The sequence below is a fragment of the Pinus tabuliformis genome, chromosome 4_2 (assembly GCF_031772625.1).
Source record: "Pinus tabuliformis cultivar Carrire ecotype Pingquan chromosome 4_2, CPIR1, whole genome shotgun sequence".
Taxonomy (NCBI): domain Eukaryota; kingdom Viridiplantae; phylum Streptophyta; class Pinopsida; order Pinales; family Pinaceae; genus Pinus; species Pinus tabuliformis.
In genome coordinates, this window is record NC_142304.1 from 274,404,116 (window position 1) to 274,415,749 (window position 11,634).

At 36.5% G+C, this 11,634-nt stretch overlaps 1 pseudogene across 1 annotated transcript; it reads left to right on the plus strand.

Moving 5' to 3' along the window:
• The first annotated feature begins 6,175 nt into the window (after positions 1-6,175).
• LOC149169048 (GDP-L-galactose phosphorylase 1-like) lies at positions 6,176-10,839 on the plus strand (annotated as a pseudogene). Its single transcript, XR_016259773.1, has 7 exons — positions 6,176-6,858; positions 8,574-8,692; positions 8,810-8,869; positions 9,217-9,453; positions 9,588-9,773; positions 9,933-10,187; positions 10,339-10,839. The product of XR_016259773.1 is annotated as a GDP-L-galactose phosphorylase 1-like (transcript).
• The last annotated feature ends 795 nt before the right edge of the window (positions 10,840-11,634 follow it).

Sequence of the window (11,634 nt, forward strand, 5' to 3'; positions counted from 1 at the left end):
ACGTTAGACCTCATCAAAATCTATCGAAACAGGGTAATATGGGACCAAGCCAGGGGATGGTGGAGGTTTGAATTCACAATGCACATGCCCCTCCATGTGAGCCAATTGGGTTCCCAAATGGTCAAGTTAGTATTGGATGCGTCGTTGTCCTCTCCAAACACTGACCATTCTATCGTGCATCTCCTGTGTGTTTCATTGAATATGATTCATGAAATCCACAGTGTCATTATGGTCATCTTGCCTACCTTAGTTGTGATGGTCCAGGGAATCGCTTAGTTGTTGAATGAACCTACCATTGTCATCTAATGCAAAGGAATTCTTCATAAAGAGAAAATGTTGAGAAAGCAGCGGGTCGACAGTTTCACCTTGACTCTGCTCATGATGCTACCTCCATCCTTAAGGGCCCCTTCCCTCCATCCTCGATGCCCCCAACCTCGTTGTGAAGGCTTATTTAGCTCCTAATTTTGGTCTTTTAATCTCATAGAGAACACAAAGGGTCGTGATCCCCAAAACAAATGCCTCTTATAAAAAAGATCCCCGCAATCTCCCAAAAAAATCACTTCGACATGCAGAAGGAAAAACGCTTTACCACACCCCTGTCCAACTCCTGTAATGTGTATACCCACCAATCTCCCCGAGAGGGTCGAAGAGGATGCAAATTGGGTACAACATACACCTAGGATTCCCATGGCCACATTGGAAACTAGTCAAAAAAACTTCTCCCTTACTCATACACAACTAAACCATAAATAACTTGAAACCAAGGCACTCAAGTGTTGGTGGTAATGCCCCAACTTCCCCAATGTAGCCGAATAACACAAACCAGTGCTCCCCTTGCTACTCATTCAGTCATCCCCAATAAAACCAGTGCAATTAAAGATAATGAACAACACTTGACCAATGGAAATAGAGCAAACAAGAACAAATATTTCAATCTGAAAGGACTAACCCACAACAACTGTGTGAACTCAGCCAGAGAGTTGACTTCAATATTGGAATCTTTTTGCTTCTTGAGAGTTCTCCGACCTCGCAGTGTGGTTCCATATATCCACCACTATGCTCCCTGGAGCTCCTTATCCTTGTTGTTCTCCTTGCCAATTCCTCTTAGGAATTTACCTTCCTCCCTTGAGCTGAGGCAAAGAACCTTCCTCTCAAACTTCTCCTCATACTTTGGCTTGCAAACAAATTGTTTGCCAAACATTCTCTCTCCTCTTTTACTTTGATACCTCATCCATCTTCAGGCTTGCCAATGTCCTATCCACTGGTATAGGAAATCAATGAGTTGAATAACCCAAGTTAAGACCATTAATTTCCACCCTCTAGTGGCTTGGGGCTTCACATATGCATGCATGTTTCCCAACTTCCGCCTAAAGCCTTACGTTATGTGAAGGGGAGTTTAGGGTGGCAATCCCCTTCCACGGTCCCCCAATGTATACTCATTTGTCACCCCCATCGAGGTTTGAATTCACAATGCACATTCCCCTCCACGTGATCCAATTGGGTTCCCAAATGGTTAAGTTAGTCTTGGATGCGTCATTATCCTCTCCAAACATTGACCATCCTATCATGCATCTCCTGTGTGTTTCATTGAATATGATTCATGAAATCCACAGTATCATTGTGGTAATCTTGCCTACCTCGGTTGTGATGGTCTAGGAAATTTCTTAGTTGCAGAATGAACCTACCATTGTCATCTAACGCAAAGGAATTCTTCATAAATAGAAAATGTTTAGAAAGCGGCGAGTCGACAGTTTCACCTTGACTTTTCTTGTGATGCTACTGCCATCCTTAAGGTCCTCTTCCCTCCATCCTCGATGCCCCCAACCTCGCTGCGAAGGCTTATTTAGCTCCTAATTTTGGTCTTTTAATCTGATAGAGAACACAAAGAGTCCTGATCCCCAAAACAAATGCCTCTTATAAAAAAGATCCCTGCAATCTCCCACAAAAAGCACTTCGACATGCAGAAGGAAAAATGCTAAACCCCTATCCAACCCCTATAATGGGTATACCCACCAATCTCCCTGAGAGGGTCGAAGAGGATGCAAATTGGGTACAAAATACACCTATGATTCCCATGGCCACATTGGAAACTATTCAAACAAAATTCTCCCTGACTCATAAACAACTAAACCATAAATAGCCCGAAACCAATGCACTCAATCATTGGTGGTAATGCCCCAACTTCCCCAATGTAGCAAAATAACACAAACCAGAGCTCCCCTTGCTATTCATTCGATCATCCCCGATAAACCCAGTGCAATAAAAGATAATGAACACACACTTGAGCAATGGAAATAGAGCAAACAAGAACAAAGATTTCAATCTGAAATGAATAACCCACAACAACTATGTGAACTCAGGCAGAGAGTTGACTTCAATATTGGAATCTTTTTGCTTCTTGAGAGTTCTCCCACCTCACAGTGTGGTTCCATATATCCACCACTATGCTCCCTGGAGCTCCTTATCCTTTTTGTTCTCCCTGCCAATTCCTCTTAGGAATCTGCCTTCCTCCCTTGAGCTGAGGCAGAGAACCTTCCTCTTGAACTTCTCCTCATACTTTGGCTTCCAAACAAATTGTTTGCCAAAAATTCTCTCTCCTCTTTTACTTTGATACCTCATCCATCTTCAGTCATGCCAATGTCCTATCCACTGGTATAGGAAATCAGTGAGCTGAATAACCCAAGTTAAGACCATTAATTGCCACCCTTTAGTGGCTTGGGGCTTCACATATGCGTGCATGTTGCCCAACCTCCGCCTAAAGCCTTATGTTATGTGAAGGGGAGTTTTAGGGTGGCAAACCCCTTCCATGTTCCCCCAATGTCTACTGATTTGTCATCCCCATCAAGGTTTGAATTCACAATGCACATTCCCCTCTATGTGAGCCAATTGGGTTCCCAAATGGTTAAGTTAGTCTTGGATGTGTTGTTATCCTCTCCAAACACTGACCATCCTATCATGCATCTCCTGCGTGTTTCATTGAATATGATTCATGAAATCCATAGTATCATTGTGGTCATCTTGCCTACCTCGGTTGTGATGGTCTAGGGAATTTCTCAGTTGCAAAATGGACCTACCATTTTCATCTAACGCAAAGGCATTCTTCATAAATATAAAATGTTGAGAAAGCGACGGGTCGACAGTTTCACCTTGACTCTACTTGTGATGCTACTGCCATCCTTAAGGGCCCCTTCCCTCCATCCTCGATGCCCCCAACCTCGCTACAAAGGCTTATTTAGCTCCTAATTTTGGTCTTTTAATCTCATAGAGAACACAAAGAGTCGTGATCGCCAAAACAAATGCCTCTTATAAAAAGGATCCCCGCAATCTCCCACAAAAAGCACTTCGACATGTAGAAGGAAAAATGCTAAACCCCTGTCCAACTCCTATAATGGGTATACCCACCAATCTCCCCAAGAGGGTCGAAGAGGATGCAAATTGGGTACAACATACACCTAGGATTCCCACGGCCACATTGGAAACTAGTTGAACAAAATTCTAACTGACTCATAGACAACTAAACCATAAATAACCCGAAACCAAGGGACTCAAGCGTTGGTGGTAATGCCCCAACTTCCCCATTGTAGCCAAATAACACAAACCAAAGCTCCCCTTACTACTCATTCGGTCATCCCGATAAACCTAGTGCAATAAAAGATAATGAACACACACTTGACCAATGGAAATAGAACAAACAAGAACAAAGTTTTCAACTTGAAATGAATAACCCACAACAACTATGTGAACTCAACCAGAGAGTTGACTTCAATATTGGAATCTTTTTGCTTCTTGAGAGTTCTCCCACCTTGCAATGCAGTTGCATATATCTAGCTCTCTACTCCCTGAAGCTCCTTTTCCTTGTTGTTCTCCCTGCCAATTCCTCTTAGGAATTTGCCTTCCTCCCTTGAGCTGAAGTAGAGAACCTTCTTCTCGAACTTATCCTCATACTTTAGCGTCCAAACAAATTGTTTTCCAACCATTCTCTCTCCTCTTTTACTTTGATACCTCATCCATCTTCAGGCATGCCAATGTCCTATCCACTAGTATAGGAAATCAATGAGCTAAATAACCCAAGTTAAAACCATTAATTGCTTCTAGTGGCTTCGAGCTTGCATAGGCGTGCATGTTGCCCAACTTCCGCATAAAGCCTTACGTTATGTCAAGGGGAGTTTTAGGGTGGCAAACTCTTTCCACGGTCCCCTATTGTCTATTGATCTGTCACCCCATCGTGGTTAATATTATTTTATTAGTAATAATATTAACATTAATAATATTGATATTAATATTATGACAGTTTTATTAATACAAGGATATTAACTTAATAATATTATCTAATATTGTAATAAGTTATATTAATAATAATTTAATAAACCATAGCACTTTTTTGAGATACTTTGTTTTAAGATTTTAAAATTATTTTCATGATGACATGGTTTAAATGTTGCTTCTTTCTTTCTGGTATATAGAAAATTTGGCAAAATTATCTACATACTGTGATCATTCAATTAAAGAAATCTAAGTAAATGCAAAGGAAATTAAGCATATGCAAAAGAAGATTTAAAGAAGATTTTTCTCACACTCGGGAATATCATACTCAAAATGGTATTGATAATTAAACTTTATAATAATTTAATCAATGGTACATGTAACTAAAGCTCTATGGTAAATGAAACTTTCCCATAAAGTACATTGAAGCTCTCTAGTAAACTTTGTGATAAATTACATTGAAGTAAATATAGTAAAATTTCCAATTTTTTTTTATTGTAATAAGTGTATATACTTTCTTCATCTCATTTATATATATATCTATATATATAATTTACATATTATATTATATTGGGTAATTTTAATTGCGATAATTTTATTAATTAAAATATATAACATGAATATATTTATTTTATTTTATTTAATAATTAAGGTGACTCTAAGTCATGACTAGGCTAAAGCACTTTTCAACCTAATACATCTTTCCCATTCTAAACTATTTGATGTAATAACATTTTTTAATAAATTATTTAATTGATTAAATTAATTTTTAAAGTTATATTACTATTTTTATAAAAAACTATTTTTTTGGTTAAATTTGATAAGACTCTTTAATTTTCAAGTTTACATGTCTATGATTCACCCTATTAGAAGAGGAGGGTAACACAAAATTGGAACCCAAAATCTATAGTTCAGTGAAACTTCATTCCACAGGAATCCCCACTTAAACTACCTCAAACGAACATTAAAAAAACTTTTAAAATAATAATAAAAAAATAAATATTTTATTTATAAATTATTCAACCATGAATTGTTAAAATATAAAGGTCCCTGATGAGAATTACGTAATGCAACAAAGTTTTCGATAAAATCAACAATAATGCATAAGTGATAGAGATTCCTTGGGTTTAGCAAAATCTATATGTTTGCTTCACATCAGTTAGAATGGACAACTTAAACAAAGTTTGGCTTCACATGCAATATACTACTAGTACATAATATATTTTAAATGATTATAATTTAATATAATTTATTGTATCAAAATTATTTAATATTTATTAGCAGTTTAAATTTATCTATCTAGTTGAAAATGTTAAAAAATTATTAATTAATTAAATATTTAAATAAAAAATTATAATATAACTAAATAGATAAAAAAAATTATTATAATCTAACTAAATAACTAAAATTTTCTCCTTAAAATCTAAATAGATTGAAATTAATATCCAAATCTATTAAATTGGTTTAAAAAATATTTATTTATTTTTAAATAATTTTGATATAAATATTATGATAATATAAAATAATTAAATCTCTTTTCCTCATTGATTTGGTTATTTGTTTAAATTACTATATATGCTTTTTATTGATTTGGTTATTTGTTTAAATTACTATACACTAATTTGTCTTGACGATGAACCACACTGATTAATTTAAAACCCATAATTTATGCCCAAAAAATCTATCTTAAAAAAACAAATAACTTTTTATTCAAATTATAACGTACCACCTTCATAATTTCTATAATAAGATTACTATAATAACAAATTTAAATTTAGATTCGAAGCAGGAACCGACGGCCGTGGTCCGGAGTTGAATGTTTTTTTGTCTTCCCGGGCTCACCGTGAAGGCGGCTATAAAAGGAGGCGAGGGGATTGTCTGAGCCATTAGTAAAGAATTCGCAAAGTTTCTTTGTTGTTCACGCTCGTTCAGCCATCCCTCTGATATCTCTTCAGCGTTACACATATTTTCTGGCATTAACCGTCATCTGAATTTGAATCTTTTTGAAAGCAGGATCTTCTGAATTTCAGAGTTTACTTTCTTGGCGGAAAGAAATCTATGTTCATAGTTTGTGAAGACAGGGGAGGGGATTGAATCCGGTGCAGCTGTGGAGGATACAATTTCGGGAACTCGTGCCAGGAGACGAAAATAAGACCATTGAAGAAGGGAAAGCAAGGTCTGTCAAGTTGTGGCAACACGGCTATTAAACGTATTTTGCGGTTCCATCCCCATGATTGCAGAAGAATTCTGCGGAGCAGGAACGGTTGTGGTGCAGTAGAGAGTACCCCGTCGCCTCACGGTGGGAGAGGAGCCTTGCCCTCGGAAGGCGGCAGCCCCTCTGATCTCCTCTTTCTCGCAGGAGGTGGCCGTGACCAAGCCCTTTGCTGCCCCGCCCATCCATTTCTTCTGAGCAAAGAAGAAATAATTTGGGAGAGGTAGAGGTCGTTTATCTTAATTTGGGCGCTAATTAATCGCTCATATTAACCACAACCATGTTGACCATAAAGAGGTGTCCCACTATTCTACCTAACTACCAGGAGGGCTCCGAAGGGCTTGGCTGCGGCCGCAACTGTTTAGGCCAGTGCTGTGTTCCAGGTAAATCTTTTAATTCCCTTTTTATCTTTCCAATAATCACTTTTGGCCGCTTAAAACAAAATCTGTTATTTTCTCCTCTGTTTTGCATATTTGATTCTTGGCCGCTTAAAACAAAATCTGCTATTTTCTCTTCTGTTTTGCATTTTTGGGATTTTAGTTTGGTTCATTTAATCCTACAAATCTACTCTATCCAAGAATTGTTTACTGATCGCTAGTTTTGGGCTAAAAATTTGCCGAAGTTTGAGCCATGGCCATTCAATTTCTTTTTTTTAGTTTTTAATTTTATTTGACCCGCAGCGCCCCCCTCTGTCAGCCCCCCTCTGTCAACGTAGCAGCTTTTGCTTGTCAAACTAGCGTAGCGTTTCCATTGAGTTTTCAGAGTTGGCAATGAATAGCAGTTTTATATTTTGCAATGCGAAATCTGGAAGTATGTGGATTTATAATGAAGTTTCTTGATTTGCAACGTTGATTCCGACTTTGGCAGCTTTTTGTATGATTATTCAGCCTGTCAAATCTATTAATTTTATGAATCTCGGATATTGTATTCTTCAATAGTGGTTTCTGTCCCTGCCTTTAGTCTAGGATATGTGCTGTAACCTGACACAGAAAAATCTTAATCTTAGCAATGAAGAACTGTTTAATGCATATTCTGACATTTCAGAAAAATCCTCACTTCCGTTATCATATTGGACGTTAAAAACCGTATTCCCGCCTCAATGTTGCGATTTCAGCAATTCCAATATTAAGGGAAAGTTTCTGCTGGCTTTATGAAAAAAATGACTGGAAAGGAGGGGCTCTGTTTTCTACACGCTTAGCTTATCCCAGTTCGTTATGCTATAAAATTCCCTAAGCACAGTTTTGGTTCGTTCGACTTATTGACTTTTAATATTATCTGGCATGTTAATGGGGTATAATTTGATGGCATGTTATTGCGGTTTATTTTAGGGCAATGAAGAATAGGACAATACCTTCTTGAGCATTAAGTCTTTGATTACAATTTCTGCATAATTCCGAGGGCAATCTCTGTTCTTGTGGTTCAGGTATACATTTCTTCAAGGGCAATCTCTGTGCGTGTAGTTCAGGTCTACATTTCTTCAATGAACAGTCAATATCTATTGTCAGTTTTCATTTTATTCAAAAAACTGTCAAACAATTCCACTCTTATGTTTGTGACTTGAGATCCATCAAAGGATATTTTGCTGTCAAACAATTCCACTCTTATGTTTGTGACTTGAGATCCATCGAAGGATATTTTGCTTTCAATGTATGTTTGGCTGCTGATTCTCTGTTGAATTTCAAAATTGTTGTGGTTAGTTGTCCTCAAAATTCGGTTAGAGAATGTATCTTTTTCCATGCTAATTTTCTACATGTCTGCTTACTCGTGGACCTTATGGTGCACTTGGTTTGTTGTCTAATTGCCCTTTTTTGACATTACTTTGCTCTAGTTTCGAATATTTAAGGTTGTTGATTTTATGAGTTTTCCTACATTTTCGGGTCCATATTTATAATTTGCTGTTTTTTTTTCCGATAATTTTTTCCAATTATATTTCGAAAAAGTTTGTTGATATATTGCTCAAAAAGATATTGCTTGAGATTGTCACCTTTACCATGCATTTTTAAATGCAAACCTATTAAAATCACAGCAACATATCCCCAACATGATTATACGATTATTGCTTCTTATCAGTGATTTTTATGCTTCCATTTGATTTCAGGCTCCAAATTGCCTTTGTACACCTTCAAGAGAAGGCTTACCATTGCTGGAGACAAAGATGCAGTTAAAGATGCCAACGTGGAAGATATTACTCTACTTGATGCTGTCCTTGTTAGGCAGGTGAGAATCATTTCTTATTGCTGGCTTTGGGGGAAATACACTATAAGGGAGTATGTCCTTATAAGAAACAGACATTACATTAATATTGATATCTTCTTTTCCATAATGAACTCGCAGTGGGAGGAAAGGATGCAGAGGGGTCTGTTCCGATATGATGTTACTATTTGTGAAACCAAGGTGAGAATTATATTTAACTCATTTTTCAATTATCAGTTGTTTCAACAGTACCCTTTGTAGAATATTCTAGTCGTAATTTTTTTTCTTCCTGTGTATTGGGGTAACCCACTGGGCAGTTCCCTTCGGAATGGATGTTACCCAAAATAAACTCGGTTAAGCTCTGAGCTTTGTCATGTGACTAATGAAAATAGAACCTGGGTGGGGAGAATAACATTCCATTACACAAACACTCTGACCAGACCCAATTTACAGTTTATTTTATCATCAAGTTATGTTCGGTCAATTCTAATTTGGGTATGGTTTGACATGGATTATATCCACAAACTGTGTGGGGTAATAAATTGCAGATCATCCCTGGAAAATATGGTTTCATTGCTCAGCTGAATGAAGGGCGTCATATTAAGAAACGTCCTACTGAATTTTGAGTGGACAAGGTGCTGCAGGGCTTCGACCCTAGTAAATTCAACTTCACCAAAGTAGGCCAGGAAGAGGTGTTTTTCCATTTTGAAGAAAGTGAGGAAAACAAAGTTCAGTACTTGGAAAAATCCCCTGTCTTTGACAGTCCAAATGTGATTTCCATAAATGTAAGCAGAAATAACGATGATGGCAGCACCTTTTGATGCAGTGCTTGAGGTTTTTGAATGTACTTTGATGCAGTGTTTGAGGTTTTTGACTATACTTTGATGCACTTCTGATGTTATTCTTTTTTATACTGCAGGTGAGTCCAATTGAATATGGGCATGTGCTTCTTGTGCCTAGAGTATTGGACTGCTTGCCCCAACGCATTGACCATGATAGCTTGTTGTTAGCATTGCATTTAGCTGCCGAGGTTGGCAACCCGTCTTTTCGTCTTGGGTACAACAGCCTGGGAGCTTTTGCCACTATAAACCACCTGCACTTCCAGGTAAGGCCACTGTTTTATAGCAACATTTGATTCTTTGCTCATTAAAACTGTTTCTATGCACCTTTTGAACAGAAATAAGAAGTTAAAGAAGACTTCTTTTTTATTACAACCGTGATACCTGAAAATTGTGCAAATTGGCATGATGAATCAATGTGGAAGGCTTATTACCTTAACATTCCTTTCCCCATCGAAAAAGCACCCACAAAAAGAGTACCATGGAAGTCTGAGAAATGCGGGGTCAATATCTTGGAGCTTCTCGACTATCCTGTGAGGGGCCTGGTTTTTGAAGGGGGTAATACTTTGGAGGATCTCTCCAATGTTGTTGGTAGTGCTTGCATTTGTCTTCAAGATAACAACATACCATACAATGTTCTCATTGCAAATTGTGGCAAAAAGGTGTTTTTGTTTCCTCAGGTATAGTGCAGTAACATATTAGCAATATTTGTTCCTCCCTCATGCAACAGTCTAGTTGAGATTGATGGTTATGTTGAGACTTGTTTTTTTTAATAAAGTGTAGAATCCTTTTTTATATTACTAAACATCTTCGAATTGTGTATGTAACTAGTGCTATGCAGAAAAACAGGCTTTGGGAGAAGTGGACCAAGAGATATTAGACACTCATGTTAATCCTGCTGTTTGGGAAATTAGTGGACATATCGTTTTGAAGCGGAAGCAGGACTTTGACCATGCTTCTGAGGACTATGCATGGAAATTACTTGCAGAAGTCTCTTTATCAGAAGAAAGATTTAAAGAAGTTAAAGATTATATTTTGGAAGCAGCAACTAGTGGGAAGTACAGACAGAAGAAGTAAAAGAAGCTGATGTTGTAGAAGATGTGGTTATTCTTTGTGAATCATTGAAGAATAACCATAATGCCCCTATGCATATGAATGCAGGATGCCTCATGCTTCCATGACCGAACTGTTTACTCTCGGTTTTCAGAACTATTATGTTAATGATACTATCTATAGGTGCAGGCTATGCAATCGTATAAGGTGTTAGCTGGATATAAAATAATTAAATAAATAAATACATGTTTTCTGCCCTTGACCAATGTATACAAGGCGACGGGGCTTCATTACTTTATCAGAATTGTTGCCAGTTCTTGTATCTTTGTGCTACCCTGTAATTTATTCAACATTAACAGTAAGTGTTGATAAAAAATATATATTTTTACATTAATTAATTAATTATATATACCTTTTCTCCTGTGTTGGGAATTTTTTACACTTATTTTATTTTATCAAAATTGTGATAAGCTCTTATCTCAATGTTATTATCTTAACATTGAGATTAAGTAGTGTGGATTTTTTTTATCTTAGTGTTACTGAATCTGTTTAAAAAAAATTAGCATCCTACTTGGAGATGAAATTAATTTTAAGCCTTTAATACCGTCATTGTTGTTTAGCTTTTTTAAGTTCATCAAAACAAATAAAGTGGAAAGTTTAGCATCGTACTTCGAAATGAAATTAGTTTTAAACCTAAATGGAGTCAATTGTTTAACATTTTAAGTTTATGAAAAAAATAAAATGGAAAGTTTGCATCCTACTTGGAGATGAAACAAGTTTTAAACCTTAAATCAAACTAGTTTTAAACCTTAAATCATAATCACGGTTTAAATTTTTAAAGTTCATGAATAATAATTTAAAGTTTAAATTTTGTGAATAATAATTATTGCAAGTAATAGTGGAGCACTAAAATAAATTAATTATAGTGATTCACGTACAACCACTTTTATGACGGTAGTTTAATAAAATATATTATTTTGTCTTAATTAATGTTTATGGTACGCAATAAGATAAATATTCATATAAATATAAATAACTATTCATAATACACGACCCCTAGCAAAGCATATCAAG